This window comes from Panthera tigris, chromosome A2, assembly GCF_018350195.1.
Source record: "Panthera tigris isolate Pti1 chromosome A2, P.tigris_Pti1_mat1.1, whole genome shotgun sequence".
NCBI classification, from domain to species: domain Eukaryota; kingdom Metazoa; phylum Chordata; class Mammalia; order Carnivora; family Felidae; genus Panthera; species Panthera tigris.
This window is the reverse complement of record NC_056661.1, coordinates 28,394,289-28,412,130: the sequence shown is the minus strand read 5'-3', so window position 1 is coordinate 28,412,130 and position 17,842 is coordinate 28,394,289. Positions and strand designations below refer to the sequence as shown.

The 17,842-nt window shown below is 37.2% G+C and overlaps 1 protein-coding gene across 5 annotated transcripts in view; it reads left to right on the top strand.

Annotated features, from left to right (window-relative positions):
* Nucleotides 1-17,842, top strand: part of FHIT (fragile histidine triad diadenosine triphosphatase) — a 1,407,272-nt gene that overhangs the window by 359,226 nt on the left and 1,030,204 nt on the right. For 4 of the 5 annotated variants that reach the window (XM_042979314.1, XM_042979310.1, XM_042979312.1 and 1 more), the window contains one exon: nt 4,868-4,917. The exons of the other annotated variant lie outside the window; for it this stretch is intronic. The gene's annotated coding sequence lies outside the window, so the exon portion shown is untranslated. The remainder of the gene's footprint in view (nt 1-4,867; nt 4,918-17,842) is intronic. 5 annotated transcript variants of the gene reach the window in all.

Below are 17,842 nucleotides of genomic sequence, written 5' to 3'. Positions count from 1 at the left end.
CTTTGATTTCCTGGTTGACCCATTCATTGTTTGGTAGCATGTTGTTTAACCTCCGTGTATTTGTGGTCTTTCCAAGTTTTTTCTTGTGGTTGACTTCAAGTTTCATAGCATTGTGGTCAGAAAATAAGTATGGTATGATCTCAGTCTTATTGTACTTGTTGAGGCCTGATTTGTGACCTAGTGTGTGATCTGTTCTGGAGAATGTACCATATGCACTTGGAAAGAATGTGTATTCTGCTGATTTAGGATGGAATGTTCTGAATATACCTGTTCAGTCTACCTGGTCCGGTGTGTCACTCAAAGCCATTGTTTCCTTGTTGATTTTCTGCTTAGATTATCTGTCCACTGATGTAAGTGAGGTGTTAAAGTCTCCTACTATTATTGTATTATTATCACTTCGTTCCTTTATGTTTGTTATTAATGGTTTTATATATTTGGGCACTTCTGTGTTGAGGGCATAAATATTTACAATTGTTAGAGCTTCTTGGTGGGTTGTCCTCTTTATTATGATACAGTGCCCTTCTTCATCTCTTGTAACAGTCTTTGTTTTAAAACCTACTTTGTCTGGGGGTGCTTGGGCGGCTCAGTTGGTTAAGCATCTGACTTTGGCTCAGGTCATGATCTCATGGTCTGTGAGTTCAATCCCCACATCGGGTTCTGTGATGGCAGCTCAGAGCCTGGAGCCTGCTTCAGACTCTGTCTCTCTTTCTCTCTCTCTCTCTCTCCCCCAGTCTTTCTCTCTTTCTCTCTGCCCCTCCCTGACTCATGCTCTGTCTCTGTCTCTGTCTCTCTCAAAGATAAATAAACATTTAAAAAATTAAAAAAAAATCTAGTTTGTCTGATGTAAATATGGCTACTCTGGCTTTCTTTTGACAACCATTTGCATGATAAATGTTTTCATTCCCTGAGTTTCAATCTACAGGTGTCTTAAGGTCTGAAATGAGTCTCTTGTAGGCAACATATAAGTGGGTCTTGTTTTTGTTTTGTTTTGTTTTGTTTTTTTATCCATTCTGACACATTATATCTCTTGATTGGAGCATTTAGTCCATTTATATTCAGAGTAATTATTGATAGATATGTATTTAGTGCCATTTTATTTCTTGTTTTGTCATTGTTTCTAGGGATTTTCTCTGTTACTATCTTATCTTTGTCACTTTTGGTCTTTCCTTTCCATTCAAAGGGTCTCTTTTAATATTTCTGGCAAGACTGGTTTAGTGGTCACAAACTCCTTTAGTTTTTGTTTGTCTGGGAAACTATCTCTCTTTCGATTCTGAATGACAGCCTTGCTGGATAGAGCATTCTTGGCTGCAGATTTTTCCCGTTCAGCATGTTGAATATATCATGCCACTCCTTCCTCACTTGCCAACTTTCTTCTGAGAGATATGTAGCTACACTTTTGGGTTTTCTCTTGCAAGTCAAAGACTTGTCTCCCTACTTTTAGCATTTTTACTTTATCACTGTATTTTGCAAGCTTAATTACAATATGCCTTGGTGTTGGCCTACTTTTGTTGATTTTGATGGGAGTTCTCCATGCCTCCTGGATTTGGATGTCCTGATAATGGAATTTTTCAGTTATTATTTCTTCAAATGAATTTTCTCTCTCTTCTTCTTCTGGGATTCCTCTACTACCAATGTTGTAATTTTTGTTGGAGTCACTGAGTTCCCTGCACATGGCAATGATTCTTAAAATCCCCTTCCATTCTTCTTCTCTTTCTAGTGATCTTTCACTTTATACTACTCAGGGGCCAGTGCTCTCTTTTTTTTGTCCCTTCACTTTCATAGCTATACTATATCTATTAAGGCTGCAGACTTAGGCTTTTTTTTCCCTCTCATTTTCATCCCAATCTTCCAGTTCTGTTTTTGTTATCAATCACATAATTCTGCATCACAAAAATTAATAGTTCTCCTAGAAAGGGAGTGAAGGGAAAGGCCAAGCAAAATAAATTTCTTTTCAGGGGGAATGGAAGGTTTGGAACACTAACATTGTAACTAAATTTGTCTTCAGTGTGCTTAAAAAAATTGATTAAATACAATGCATATTAAATTCATTGTTAATACCAAGCTGAGAATAAAGAATTATTAATTCCTTTGAAAATAAACTCCATGTTCAGAGTGAATTTAATAAACAGGAGGAGTAGAAGCCAAGAAGAATGGAATTCATTAATTTTGGACAGATGTAGAGTAGAATATCAGAGAAAATCCAGCAGATCACAAAATTGTAATATAGTTAGTGAACAAATATGCACCCTCAGGGAAAAATGATCAGGGGGTCACTGAGGACATTGAATAATAAGGCAATTCTGTAGCACTAATGAAGACCAAGCGGAATTCAGAAATAAATTAAGAGAAATGGCACGACTTCCTTTCCTCCATATGCATCCTAGAAAGACATTTTCTAGCTCTTGCACTCAGTTTGTAAGATTCAGGAAAACTTCAGCCAACTTTGGAAGATAGTCACAGGTATGATTGATCACTTTTGAAAAGAAATAGCTGAGGTGTGATTTTTATGAGAGAGGATGGCACCTAAGAGCTATCCCTCTGTCTTCATTTGCAGCTTTAAGAAAGAACTGATTGAGGGGCACCTGGGTGGCATAGTCAGTTAAATGCCTGACTTCGGCTCAGGTCATGATCTCATGGTTTGTGGGTTCGAGTCCCATGTTAGGCTCTGTGCTGACAGCTCAGAGCCTGGAGCCCGCTTTAAATTCTGTGTCCCCTCTCTCTCTGCCCGACCCACCCCTGCTCATGCTCTCTCTCTCTGTGTCTCTCAAAAATAAACAAATACTAAAAAAATTAAGAATGAAAAGAAGTAACTGATTGATAGAATAGGCATATTTGGTTAGTCATTGGGAAAAAAAATTGCCACATGACTTTAAATGGCAGAAAACATTTATTTAAATAGACAATACATTGAATCACATTCTGAGGAAGTCTTAGGAAATAACTTTTATTTTTGGGCTCTTGCTGTGAAGGCAGGAATAAGAATTCTCTGGGTTGATATATGTAAGGTTTTTTCCTGCTCCAGAGTCAATGATTTTATGAAGTGCCTTAAAAAATCTATTCCCCAAGATTGCACAGAACACATTCATTCCTCTTTGTGGATACATGTGATTTATTTCTTGTTTCTGGAACTTACTACTTATACTTCAACTAAGTTCATGAATATTTCAAATCAATTACCTAATCAATAGGGAAATTTTTTCCTATTATGTTTGGCTACTTTAACATTTAGCCAAATCAGAATGGTAAATAAGATTCTACCAAATGTTATAGCCTAGCTTTGTGTGTGTATGTGTTTTTTAAGTATTTGCTAGTGTACATTTTTTGTTAAAGAGAGTTAAGTTTCTTCAACACAGCATCCTAAATTGCAATTGTTCTTGCCTTATTTTGAAATAAGCAGCACATCTTTTAAATGTGTATCCAAGTTTTATTTATTTATTTTACCACTATCTCTCTCTCTTGATAACTAGAGAAATGTATAGATACTTACCTTAACCCCAGTGTGTTAGGATTGAGGTAGACTATAAACTTAACTTTATGTCCTAGAAATCTGCTATAGTGGTGTACTCTAAATTAGAACCCTCATAATGTTACCTTCCTTGGATGAGAAGAAAAGGATGAATACTGTGTCTCTCTTGCTTTTCATGGCATGGTTATGTTTTTCGTTAACACAGAGAAAAGGAAGTTCATTATTGGTTTCCCTTCATTTCATTTCAGACAAGTGTAGGATTTTTACTAAGCTTGCAAGAAATTATATACAGACCATTTGGGGAAGTAGTGCTATAAATAGTTAAGGTTTCTAGTTATCCATAGTTACCCAGTTATCTAGCTATTAGTTGGCCTTTTGAATTTCAGTTTGGGGAGTGAATGTTCAAAGGGTTCAATACCCAGTAGGACAAGAACTCGTAGACTGAAGGGACTTTCTTCTGGTTGCTTTAGAGGGCAAAGTATTTCCCAGACTTGCAGACTTATTTTGGTTGGGAACACAGAAATGATAATTTTATCTCTGGGTGGCATTTATAAGGAACTATTTATAATGGTAGAAATCTCCCTGTGGATTGTTTTTATTTAATATTCTTCTATCGGATAGATTTGTACCTTGATACTATTTTAAAATAATGAAATGGTTGCTTCATTTTCCTTCAATGAGGCAAAAAAAATCCACCTTATAAGGCTTTCTTCCCTGTGGCTGTGGCATCACCTGAATACCTCAAAGCCATGGTTTTAGTTCAGCCCCCAAGTCAGAGAGAATTCTCTCTGGCTCCCCTTTTTAGCTGGAGTTTCCCAGTCCTAGCTTACTATCACATTGCCTGGGGAGCTTTTTAACTCCATTCCTACTAGTGTTTGTTTGTTTGTTTGTTTGTTTATTTAAAATATGAAATTTATTGTCAAATTGGTTTCCATACAACACCCAGTGCTCATTCCAACAGGTGCCCTCCTCAATACCCATCACCCACCCTCTCCTCCCTCCCACCCCCCCATCAACCCTCCGTTTGTGTTTTAAATCATATTTCCTTCCTCCCTGACTCTCTGGGAGCAGAGCCAATACTCAGCCTGGCTTTGGAATGCTTGACCACTGGGCACTCAAATGAAAATCTCTGGTGCCTCTAAGATAGTATTCTGCCCCATAGATTTCTCTAGTCTGGAGATCAGAGTAGTGGGGAACTTAAGTTCTTAGTAGCACCCCTGACAATTTAAAGAGGTGCGTCAATGGGGAAACAGGTCTTCCCAGCTGGAATGGACAACTGGGTTATAGCGATGTTCTTCTGCTCTTACACTACCAGACTGCATGGAAAATCATTCAGATGACTTAAGCTAATGACTTCTCTAGATATTTAATCCATGTTAATTCGAGTTTTCATTCTTTCAGGTTGTGTGGACGCTCATTTTTTTAAACGCCTGTCTCTTTTGCCTGGCAAGGTAAAAAAGACACATAAAAACTCATTTGATGTCTCTAGATTTTTTAATAGGTTTAAGCAACTTTCTTATTTGCCATTTGAATATGAAAGACTTCAAATATCAAAAATTTCATATATACCTTGAAAAGAAGCTTATGTGTGTCATTGACTGCCTAGTTGATAAAATGACTTTGGTTATGGAGAATACTCACAGTGTATGAATGAAAACTCCTGATTTGGGTGTTATTTGGGCCAAGCTAGAAGAGAAGTCACATTCTGAATTATTTTTTTCTCTGGTGGGAGATCAATACTGTCTAGACATGGTCTCATTATGACTTTGCATTGACTAGGGCAGACTCGGTCAACAGTGGGGCTGAGATTCCTGTAATCCAAGCTGCTGGTGGGAAATTTGTGTTGCCCCTTATTACAGAGACCTTCAGATTCACTGGTGTCAACTCTGTGTATCCCAGCATCATCCTGCTCAACTGTAGGGTTATCCTAGAGGATAGCATATGCCAACTCCTGACTTTTTAGAAAGACTCTGAATCCTTGAAGTCTTGGGAGCTGCTCTCTAGGATTTCCTAGCATGCTTGGTGACATTTGCATAGGGCATGAGAGGAACCTTGGAGCTTTTGAATTCTCTGTGGTTTCTAAAACTTTTAAAACCAGAGATAGTAATACCACTCATATGTAAAGGCCTTGGTCCACTTCTGCAAGCCCAGCTATATCCCCTGTCATACAGATGCCTCCACATTAATTTCTGCAAATAATATCTTCATGTATGGAAATGTCACCAGTTTTATATTCAGATTAACTCTCATTTATGAGAAATTTTCATCTATTTGAATATATTTTTAAATTGGGAAGTTTATGACTCCTCTCTTAGGATCAGAACTTAAAAATCATGTCTTTTCTCTGTTAGATATTCAGACTCCTGGCCATGCTGCTCTGCATGGAATCTTAAATCCTTCATTTGTGGTTATTTGTTGGCATTTTGCAAGAGAGTGAAGCAATGTCTGAGCCAGTAGAGGCCAGAGGTGGCCCAGCCTGACTGGGTTTTCAACAGTGCAATAAATGTTATTTGTCTAGCATCTTTACTTTTAAACTTTGGGAAGGATTATCATAGACATTGAGAAATAATGCTGATTATACAAAGGATTGCTCATGATAAAAGATCTCTTTCTGGAAATTTAAGTGTTCTAGTAGATTAGCATTATTGATCATTCTCTTTCCACATAGTCTACAGATGATCTTAGAATCCTGAAACTATTATTCTTCCTTGTCTAGTGTAATTATCAGAACAAGGAATAATCTAATTAAAAGACAACAAGGATGTGTTCTAATTGTTCTAATAAATTATGTTAATACTCAGTGCATTTAGTAACTTTTCAACAGGAATTTATTTAATGGGTTGACAGCTTGTCCTTTACCGCCACAATCTTAACTTTCATTTCTTCTAAACAAGACCAGTTACAGTAGGATAGTTAACTGTCCAAAAATCTGTTGGGTCATTAGGAGAATCTAAGGTTCCATATAGTATGTATGGATGAAAAAATGGGTTTGGAGTTTCCTAGATAAAATAATGACCCAACACAGAAGAGGGTAGAGTAATGACCAGTAGAGTTTAAAGTAAAAATCTGCAACTGACAGTTTCAATGAAGACAGTGGGCTGGCTTTTCATTTGTTTTTTTAATTATCAAATGTAGTGCTGCATGATAATATGATACTAACTCATATAATTGTGCTTGCTTAATTTTAGGCACTTTATACAAATCTATTAGACACCATATTGTTTATTACATATATGAAATAGTGCCTTCATTAAAGTAATGTCATGACGAGGCAACAATTCAGGACATCACTTCTGATAGCCCATATGTTTTCTACAGAAGATGCCAGTCTCCCTGCTTATTTGAACATAATTCAGATATAGTTTGTTGTGTAACTGGATGAGAAAGGCTTCAAGGCAGTGTGGAAAAAGATGTCAAGAAGGACCTGGGGAGAAATAAAACACTGTGTAGAGAATGGAGGGAAGCATACAGATAAGTTCTAAATAAATACCGGCTCTCAAAATATTTGAGAAAAGCAGATTCCCAGGTTGATTAGGGTTATTCTCCCTTGACATAATAATCTTTTAAATTTAATTAACATGCCTTCAGTTAGGAAGGTATTTTAGTTCTTATCAAGACTAGAAAGTGTTTTCAGAAGGGACATTTTCTCACAAGGTAGTAATTTTGTGGGAATAATTTTCCACTTTTGGAAGCCTGATCCATTCAAATTGTCAAGTTCACCAAAGAGTATGGGACTGGAACATATACAGATCCCAGTTTATACTCATACAGTTAACTTACTTTAGAACAGTAGCCACAGAGAGAAAACAAAACAACACACACACCATAAAAGAAATGGGAATTAAAAGAAAATTATCTTCGGTGGCAAAAGAATGCAAGCAAATGTCTTCACATTCTGATGTGCATGAGCTAAACAGGTTGACGATGTTTGGTTCCTTGCTCCCTGTCTGTTACTGTCCCAGTTCACTTCTTCATTTTCAATGGGAAACTTTCATATGCTCTTTTTCTGTTCTAAAAAGGTGACATTTCTTTCAAGTCCATCAGGCTTGCAGATTTCTTTCCTTTAAAAGGAGATTGAATGCTATGGAGCTCCTAATGCAACTGAAGACCCCTCACCACCAGCTCTGAATTAGATCAACTACCCAGTGTGTCTTCCCTTCCTTGTTTCCAAGGCATGGCCAATGTCTGCCTTTGAGAAGCGGCATGGATGTGGCACTCATTTCTTTTCTCTTCTTCTTTTTTGTTTAACTTTGACAATTTTTTTTTATTGTGCAAAAATATAAATAACATAAAATTTTCCATTGTAAGCGTTTTTAATATACAATTCGGCAGCAATAAATATGACTTTTAAAAATGATTTGGACTGAAAAGGGAATAACACTGTGCCCAAATAGGCACTCATGTTGCACATGGAGGTTTTTATTTCTTTTTATTTTTTATTAACAAAATTTTTTTAATTTTTATTTTTTGAGAGAAGAGAGAGAGAGAATGCAAGTAAGGGAGGGGCAGAGAAAGAGAGAGAGGGAGACACAGAATCCAAAGCAGACTCCAGGCTCTGAGCTGTCAGCACAGAGCCCGACATGGAGTCCTAACCCCAGGAACTGCGAGATCGTAACCTGAGCCGAAGTCAGGTGCTCAACCGACTGAGCCACATAGGCACCCCATGCATAGAGGTTTTTAAATTTTATTCTGCTTTTTATTTCTATACGCTTCCTGAAATTAATTTTCACTGAAAATGTGATACTAGTTATAATCAGTGATACCCATCTATATGAAACCCAAACAGACTTCCATCTAGATTCTAGAACATAATATAGATGCTCATAGTGGGTGGGAGAGGGGTATGTTGCGGGGAAAGGGGTCAACATGATAAATGGTTGTGAGGGATAGGGATATTTCTCTCTGAAGGTCCTGTGGACATTTTTGGAGCTCAGAGCATAATTTTGACATGGTGTACCCAAACCTGATATTTCTTTTTCAGCCGTTAGAAATTTTTATTTAGTAAATAATGCAAAATACATTTGACAAAAACTGACAAAATCTGGAGAATTCAAAGCTACAGGAAAGCTGAAACACCTCACTTAACATTCTGCCATCTAGCCATTGACTCCTGCCATGCTCCTTCCCTCACCCATTGCAGAGACCCTGAAATCATTCCGCAGGAAGGATGGAGTGTGTTTACAATAGACTGCGAGAGGCAGGGACTCAGCCGAGTCTTCTAATTTTATTGGCTGTTAACACTTCCTTCCTACCAGTACAGAAACTAAGTTTTGATATATAGGAGAATAAAGATAATGAGTCATTGAAAAGCTACATTTAAAAGTGTGTCCTACTAGCTGTCATTGTTTGAATATTATATTCACCAGTTTCATCTATTTTGCAGTTCTTTGGGGGTACCTGGGATGAAGTTTAAACTCCTTAGGAGAGGATGAAGGCCTCCTGCACCCCCTTACCTGTGTTTCCATCTTCTCCCCTTATGCCTAGAAATGTTCTGTACTTCATTCTGGTATTACTTCATATCATGTCCCAAACATGCCATGTTCTCTTCTCTTAGGGCTTTTGCACATGCTTCCCCCTCTCCTTGGAAACTCCTTTAACTATTGAACCTTTAGAATTCAGCTCACAGATCTCTGAGAAGCTTCTGCCGATTCTCCCAAGCAGTACAGCTCACTCTCTGTGCGTCAGCACCGTGACGATTACATACTTGCATTTTTGTACTTAAACATGTAATTATTATTACATGGCTATTCCTCCTGCCAGAATCAGAGTTCCTTATAGCCTCGTGATGGTTCAACTCAACAGGATCCAGTTTATTATGTATATATATTTTTAGCTTTTTCTACATGTCTTATTTTGTTTTAATGTTTATTTATTTTTGAGAGAGAGAGCGCAAGCAGGGGAAGGGCAGAGAGAGAGAGGGAGACAGAGGATCCAAAGCAGGCTCTGTGCTGACAGCAGCCAGCCCTATGTGGAGCTTGAACTCATGAACTGTGAGATCATGACTTGAGCAAAAGTCAGACGCTCAACTGACTGAGCCACCTAGGCACCCCTCTACCTGTCTTATTTCTGAATTTCTGCTAAGACTTAGGAACTTAAGGCTTTCAAGTACTGAATGAAAATGATAGTCAACCCAGAGTTAACTCAGAATGCTATAACCAGTGAAAACATCCTTTAGGAATGAAAGGGAAGTCAAGATTTTTTTTTCAGATGAAGGAAAACCAAGAGAATTTGTGACCAACAGAGCTACTCTAAAAGAATGGCTAACAGAAGGAAAATGATTTTTAAAAAAATGTATCCTTGGAACACAGGAAGGAAGAAAAAACACAGTAAGCAAAAATATTGATAAATACATTAGGCTTACCTTTTATTCTTGAAATTTCTAAATTATATTTAAAGATTGAAGCAAAAATTATAGTAGTTTCTGATGTGGATGCAAATGATTGAAATATTTAATAAGAGAATTATAAATGGGGAGCGTAAAGGGACATAAAAGGAGGCCAGGTTTCTATATTTTATTTAGATTGATAAAATTCCACCAGTTATTTTATATTTATAAGTTATGAATATATAATACATAGAGCAAAAAAGTTCTACAAGGAGATGTATTCAAAAACACTTTAGGTATATCAAAATAGAATTCAAAAAAAAAAAAAACAAAAAAAAAAAAACAATTCGAATAACCTACCAGAAGGCAGGAAAACAAAAACAGAAACACAAAAACCAGAGAGGAAACAGCAAACAAACAAAAATAAAATGCTAGGCTAGGACATAAAATATCAATAATTATATTAAAGTTAAATGGTCTGAATACTCCACTTGTAGCAGACTGGCAGAGTTGTTTAAAAAAACACGACCCAACTATATACTGTCTATAAGAAACTCCCTTCAAATATAACCATAGAGGCAGATTAGAAGTAAAAGGAAGGAAGAGATATACCTGTAATACATGTATTAATTAAAAGAAAGCGGGAGCAGCTGTTTCTTCAAAGAAATTAATAAAATTGGCAAGCAACTAGGAAGACTGACATAGAAAAAAAGGACAGAAGACTTATAATATCAGTCTCAGAAATGAAACACAATAGACCCTGCACCTATCAAAAGGATAGTAAAGGAATGTTATGAACAATTCTACACACATAAATTTGACAACTTAGAAAAAAATAAATCCCTTTCTCAATCTCACAGTTTACCTAGTATGAAATAGTTTGAATAGTCTTTTAACTATTAAGGAAATTGAAGTAATTTTAACTGCCTCCCCCCCCCCAAAATATATCTCAGGTCCAGATGATTTTGCTGGAGAATTCTACCAAACATTTAAAGACGAATTAGCATCGATTCTACAAAGACTCTTCTAGGAAATAGAAGAGGGTATAGTTTATTTTATGAAGCTACCATTATCTAGATACCAAAGTCAGGCAGAAACAATATAAAAAAGAAAACTATAGATCAATAACCCTTACATTTATAAACCCCCAAATTCTTAACAACATATTAGCAAATAGAATTCATTAAAAAAGTATACATGATAACCATGGGCTCTATTTCAGGGATACAAGGCTGGTTTGACATTAAAAAGCTAATCAATTTAATTAACCACACAAAAGAGGAAAAAAAATCACATGATTTTATCTTGATGCAGAAAAAGGATTTGACAAAATTCAATACTGACATATAATAAAAACTCTCAGAAAAATAGGAATAGAGGGAGACTTCCTCAACTTGATAAAGAACATCTTTTTAAATTGCCCACAGCTAACATTATACTTAATGATGAAAGACTGAATGCTTTTCCCCAAGTCAGGAGGTAAGGCAAGGATGTCTATTTTTGCCAGTCCTTTTCAACAAAGTGCAGGGATTTCTAGTCAATGCAGGAAGGCAATAAAGGAAATAAAAGGCACACAGACAGAAAAGAAGAAAGAAAACCTGCTACTGCTGATGACATGATTTTCTACTTGGAAAATTCTAAATGATCTAAAAAAAAAAATAAATAAAACCTCTTAAAACTAATATGTGAGTTCAACAGGTTGTAGAATATAAGATACATTTTAAGTATCAGTTGTATTTATGTATACTAGCAATGAACATGTAGACACTATAATTAAGAATACAACTGAGGGGGCTGCCTGGCTGGCTCAGTCACAGGAGCATGCGACTCTTGACTTGAAGTCATGAGTTCAAGCCCCACATTAGGTGCAGGCATTACTTAAAATAAAAAATTTTTTAAAAAAGAATACAATTTATAGTAAGTAACAATTATTAAATTCTTAGGTATAAATATAATAAAACATTTACAGAACTTACATACTGAAAATGACCTAATACTAAAGAAAGAAATCAAAGAAAATTGAAATACGTGGAGAAACATACAGTGTTCATGATTTGGAAGTCCCAGCATAGTAAGGATACCAGTTCTCCCCATATTGATAGACAGGTTTGATGCAGTTCCTACCAAACTCACATCATGATTTTTTTTAAATGTAGACAAGATTATTCTAAAATTTATATGGAGACAAAGGAACAATATTGGAGAAGAAGAATAGCATGGGAGGAATAGTCTACCCAATTTCAAAGCCTATAGGACAGCTGTTATGTGGCTATTCATGGAGTGCTATGCACATACATCGATAGATCAGGGTAGGGAACCCCAAAAATATATCTAAATGAATGTGCCCAACTGATTTTTGACAAATGTGCAATTTCCCTCAATGGAGAAGAGAGAACCTTTTCAATAAATGACCCTAGAGCAGTTGGCAAAAAATGGGCCTAAAACGAAATCTCATACCTTATATAAAAATTAACTCAAAATGTATCATGGACTAAATATAGAAAAAAAATCCCATAAAACTGTAACACAGAAGAAAATGTAAGAGAAAATCTTTGGGATCTAGGGCTAGGCAAAGAGCTGTTAGACTTGACACAAAACACAATACACGAAAGGGAAACAAATGACATATTGGACTTCATTAGAATTAATACTTTTTCTCTGTTAAAGACACTGTTAAGAGAATGAAAAGACAAGTTACAGACTGGGAAAAAATATTTGAAAACCACATTTCTGACAAAGCACTAGTGTCCAGAGTACTCAGAGACCTTTCAAACTTAACAGTATAAAAACAAACTATCCAATGAAAAAATGAGCAAAAGCCCTAGGCATTTCACTGAAGAGGTTATACAGACAGCAACTAAGCACATTAAAAGATGTTCAACATTATTAGCCATCTGGGAAATGCCCATTAGAACCATAATGATATATCACCATATACTTATTCGGCATCCTCACCAGCACTTGGTGTTACCATTATTTTTTTATTTTAGCTATTCTGATAAGTGTATCGTGCTAATGATAACACCAAGTGCTGGTGAGGATGCAGAGAAACTGGATTACTCATGTATTGCTGGTGGGAAATAGAACGGAAAATGGTTTGGCAGTTTCTTACAAAACCAAACATACACTTCCCATACTCTTGGGCACTTATCCCAAGGAGATGAAAATTTATGTTCACACAAAAACCTGTACACAAATGTTCATGACAGCTTTATTTGTAATAGCCCAAAACTGGAAACATCCCAGACATCCTTTATTGGGTAGAGCTGAGGACAGGGGTTTGATGGTGAAAACAGGGGTATGCCACGAAAGTCCCCATAATGGGGCTCTCACTCTTTCCAACTTAGATCCTGGATTCATAGGCAGCCAGGTTTATAAAACTGAGGCAGGGGATTGGAAGACACTTTTCTGGGGAATTTGACCTGCCCAAGGAAGCAGACCTAGAAATACCAATGACCAGGGCATGCTTCAAGTCAATCACGCCAGGCCTGTGTCATTCAATATGGTCGCCACTAGCAACATGTGACTCCTGGGCATTGAAATGTGGTTAGTCTGATTTGAGATGGGCTGTAAATGTAAACCACACTCAGAATTTTGAATACTTCATATTAAAAAATGTAAAGTATCTTGTTAATTTTTATTACATGTTGAAATAATATTTTTACATATTGGGTTAAATAAAATCTATTATTAAAATAATTTAAAAATGAATAAGGGACTGAATTTTTCTCAGATCGAAAGCAGGAAAAACTTGTATGGAACCGCAGTGTTTTTATTAGGAAACCTAAAGCAACATGGTATTAAAACGAAGGAAGCAATCAGCTAGGAGACTAAGAAAAAAGAAAGTCCTAGTCATACATATATGATCTATGCAATTTATTTCTCTCTAGCTAGTTCCTGCTGAAGTTGCTGAAGCCAGAAGTAGGCAGGCCTTCTGGACACACATATGGATTGTTTTGTGCTCCTGAGTTTATCTGAAAGTCTGGATGAGACTGATAGACTTTAGGAAATAACCAAGGTCCTTCATGTTACAGATCCATGGAGTGTGTCCAATGTACGTGGTTCGTTGAGTGAGTCAGTCTATTTGGATTGGAACCCTAGATATGCAATTTAATAAGTCTGTGATTTAAGCCAAGAGACTTTCTTTGCCTCTGTTTTCTCATCTGTGGAATGGGACTAAAAATAAATAATAGTATTTTTAAAGTCATTGTAAAGATTGCATGATTTAATGTGTGAAAAATGCTTAGTGCCTGACACATAGCAGGCATTGTGTAAAGGCTATCTTTATTATTGCTGTGGACTAGTGGCTCTCGTATCATCTCTAATCCTTAAGCTGGTCTGTAAGGGAGTAGTGTTATCTGAGAATCAAGGCCATGAAGTCACTTCAAAGCCTGAGCTTTTTCTATTCTCCATCCTAACTTGACTCAGAATAATAGCACCTCAGAAGCCTTTTAGATAATTCTAAGAGGTTATTGAACCTGTCCAGCCCAGTGGATGGTTGAGGGCTGGACTCTGGGGTTGGGGAATCTTGTGTTTGAATCCTGACTCCACCACTCAGAGCAGTCAGGTGGCGCTGGACAAGCCACTCAACCCCCTTCTCCAGCCAGGCCTCGGGTGAGTTTCTCCCTCATGGGTTGTTACCAGGATTACATTGGATAATGCGTGGAAAGCCCTTGGCATACTAAGTGCAGTGTAATTGTTAATTTTTAATGATGCGGTTTTTATTACAAATAGGATCTAACTCTCAGAGCTAGTTAAGTGGTAGAACTACAACTGAAAGTCTGGAAGGCCTTTTTCTTCAGTGCTCTCTCTTCTCTACTTTGCTATCTAATTGGTTAGTTTTCATTCATCCTTTTAGAGTCTACATTTATAAAGTCAGAGTTGTTAGTGAGGATTTTATAAGAACACTTTCCAAGAGTTTTTTTGAACTGCCAGATCTAGAGATTTACGATGTAGCTTGGTGCTGAAGTAATTGGCTCTCTTAGTCTTGCATTCTAAGAAGTTCTTCCAGTGTAAGGTTGAGAACCACCAGAGGAACTCTCACATTTTGGTAATTGCTTTAAGGAATAACTTACCTCTTAAAAACATATGTTACTCAGCTGCAACTCCTTCCTTCCCTCACCGCGCCGTTTTGAAAAATCTCATTATACATCTTCACAATCTCGTTTTCTGAGTTTCCCCTTTGAACTATTTCTTCAAGCACCATCCCTTAATATTCTCTTCTTTTCAGTTTATCAACTAGTTGGGGCAGGGATGTACTGGTGAGCACTGAAGTGTTTCTTTGGAATACAGAAATGATTTAATCTTAGGAGGATGCAGAAATGATTTAATTTTCCACCTGTCAACGAATAGAAGCATTATGAAACTGGTATTTGCCAGGTACTTGAAGCAAACTGTATATGATTTACTGCTGTTACATCATGTCAACAGCCAGTTCGTGGTTGGAGATGAATTCAGAAAGCCTCATTAATATGTTGAGCTAATGACAAGGATGGAATGTTGTAATATCTCCTTAAATGTAATTTTGCGTGCGTGTGTGTGTGTGTGAGAGAGAGAGAGAGAGAGAGAGAATCGGATCGATTTGGCCATGAACAAGGCAGAAGTCTACAGTACTCTAATCGCTAATAGGTGTCTTCTAAACTTCTTTTAAATTTGTACCCTTCTTCCTGGCGGTTAACCACATAGATTATTACTACAGTTTCATTTCCCCAATTTGGAGTTTTGATATAAAAAGACCACCAGATCTTTTCCAAAATAACTGAGAAAACATCAGGAAATAGAATTGCAAATATATTATAATTTTGTCATAAAGAAACTAAACATTTTCCCCCATTATTTAGACATAAGTGAGAACCGTGACATTTCTCTTGTTTTGGCTAGCATGCAAGTAAGAAAGAGAAACATTCTGTTATGAGGACCTCATTCTCTTAAATATATCACTAAGGATATCTTCAAGTTCTCTTACCAGTTTCTTCTTGTGGTCTCAACAGTTGTTCTTAGCGATAATCATGCTAAACGTTTTAGCTACTTTTTGAGCTCTCCCTCTCAAACTGGAGATAAGGGAGAAATAAGTGAATATCACTCCTCCCACCCTCCAAACTGAATCCAAGTTGATCTAGGAAAGGTTTGTATTCTTCATTTATCCATTCAGCAATGAGATGGTATTTTATGCAGGATCTATTTTAGGTACCATGAAAATTTCAAAAGGTGCTTTGGACAGTTCCCAGACCTCAGGAAACTTGCCCTTATGTTCCTCGTTTACTTTCCTTTCCTTTTCCCCTTTGACCAACTCCCCCTAAAATTTGAAACTGTCTACTAAACTGAAGGTAGTGTGCAAGCAATTGAACAGTTAACTGTAAAACATAAATGTCACCATCTTTACTACTAAGTGAAGTTGGTAGGTCCTTGGAACAAACTAAATTTGTTGTACGTTTCCTGGCCCCTAAGGCAGAAAAAAGGGAACTATTTGCTATATGTAACATACCTTGTCTGACCAGACAAAGCATTACAGTTTTTCCACATGGAATCTCTTTGGGATTAAAGCTAAAGGTAGAATTCTTGGTTGCAAATGCTGATTTGAGTGCATTTGTTAAACAAAGGAATAAGTACTGGGAGGTGAGGCAGAGAACATGGACCATATCTGCTTTGCTTACTCTTGTATCCCAGGGCTCAGCACAGGGCCTGGCTCATGAGGGGTATTTGATACATAGTTGTCTATTAAATTGAACTATTCAATGCAGAGTTTTGCATTAACTTTTTTATTTTTATTTTTTTTAAGAGAGAGAGAGAGAGAGAATGCTAGTGGGGGAAAGGAGCAGAGAGAGAGAGAGAGAGAGAGAGAGAGAGAATCTTAAGCAGGCTCTACACTCAGCCTAACTCAGGGGCGGGGCAGAGCCCAACTCTGGGCTCAATCACATGACCTGACCTGAAATCAAGAGTCAGACACTCAAGCAACTGAACCACCCAGGTGCCCCTGCACCAAATTTTTTTTTTAACATTTATTTATTTATTTAAAAAAAATTTTTTTTTTAATGTTTATTTATTTTTGAGGCAGAGAGAGACAGAGCATGAACAGGGGAGGGTCAGAGAGAGGGAGACACAGAATCTGAAACAGGCTCCAGGCTCTGAGCTGTCAGCACAGAGCCTGATGCAGGGCTCGAACTCACGGACCACGAGATCATGACCTGAGCCGAAGTTGGCTGCTTAACCGACTGAGCCACCCAGGCGCCCCAGCAACTTTTAACAATGAAGATGCACTATGTACTCTGTCTTTGAATGTTGTGTTCTCTCTCCCTAGAATGCCATCATTCCAGACCTTACTTACCTCCTTCTCATTCTGCAAGTCTCACAGTTAAGTCAACCCCTTTTGCTTTAGCAACTCTTAGAATGATCTACTCCTTTCCTTTAGAGCTGTTGGCTCAACTGGAAAAGATAGGCTTCCTGGTGGTCTTTGGCTTGTGTGCAGCTCCCCTCACAGCCTCCAGGAGTCATAGGTACGGCTTGATTTTGATCCCGTTGGTACCCCAGACCCTAGCATAGTGCTTAACACTTATTAGATACTCAGTAAATTCTTTAAGTGAATATAAGTTAAAAATTCCTTGTGCTTCTAATGAACTTTGAATGAAAATGAGGATAATGTATGAAAATGTAGATCAGTTTAATGTAAGAATAATGATGACAATGATGATGAGTAAAATACAAGTAATGATAACTACTCTACTGAATTCTAACCATGCCCAGGTCCTTTACGTAAATTGTCCCCCTCATAACTCTATGAGGAAGGCAAAATTATTATCCCCATTCTTACCATTGTGGAGAATGAGCGTGAAGGCTGAGAACTTGGATAGAGTCATGCACTTATTTGATTGGTAAAGCCCAGGATTCAAACACTCTTACCCACTATGCAAAATCGTCTCCCTGTACTATTTTGCTAAAGCTCCCTCAGGTTAATGACCTGGAAGCACAAAGCGATGGTGTCCTCATGTGTCTTGAATAATGTGTGGTAAGTTACTTTGTGACAACCCAAAGTAGCAATCCGCCCCCCCCCCACC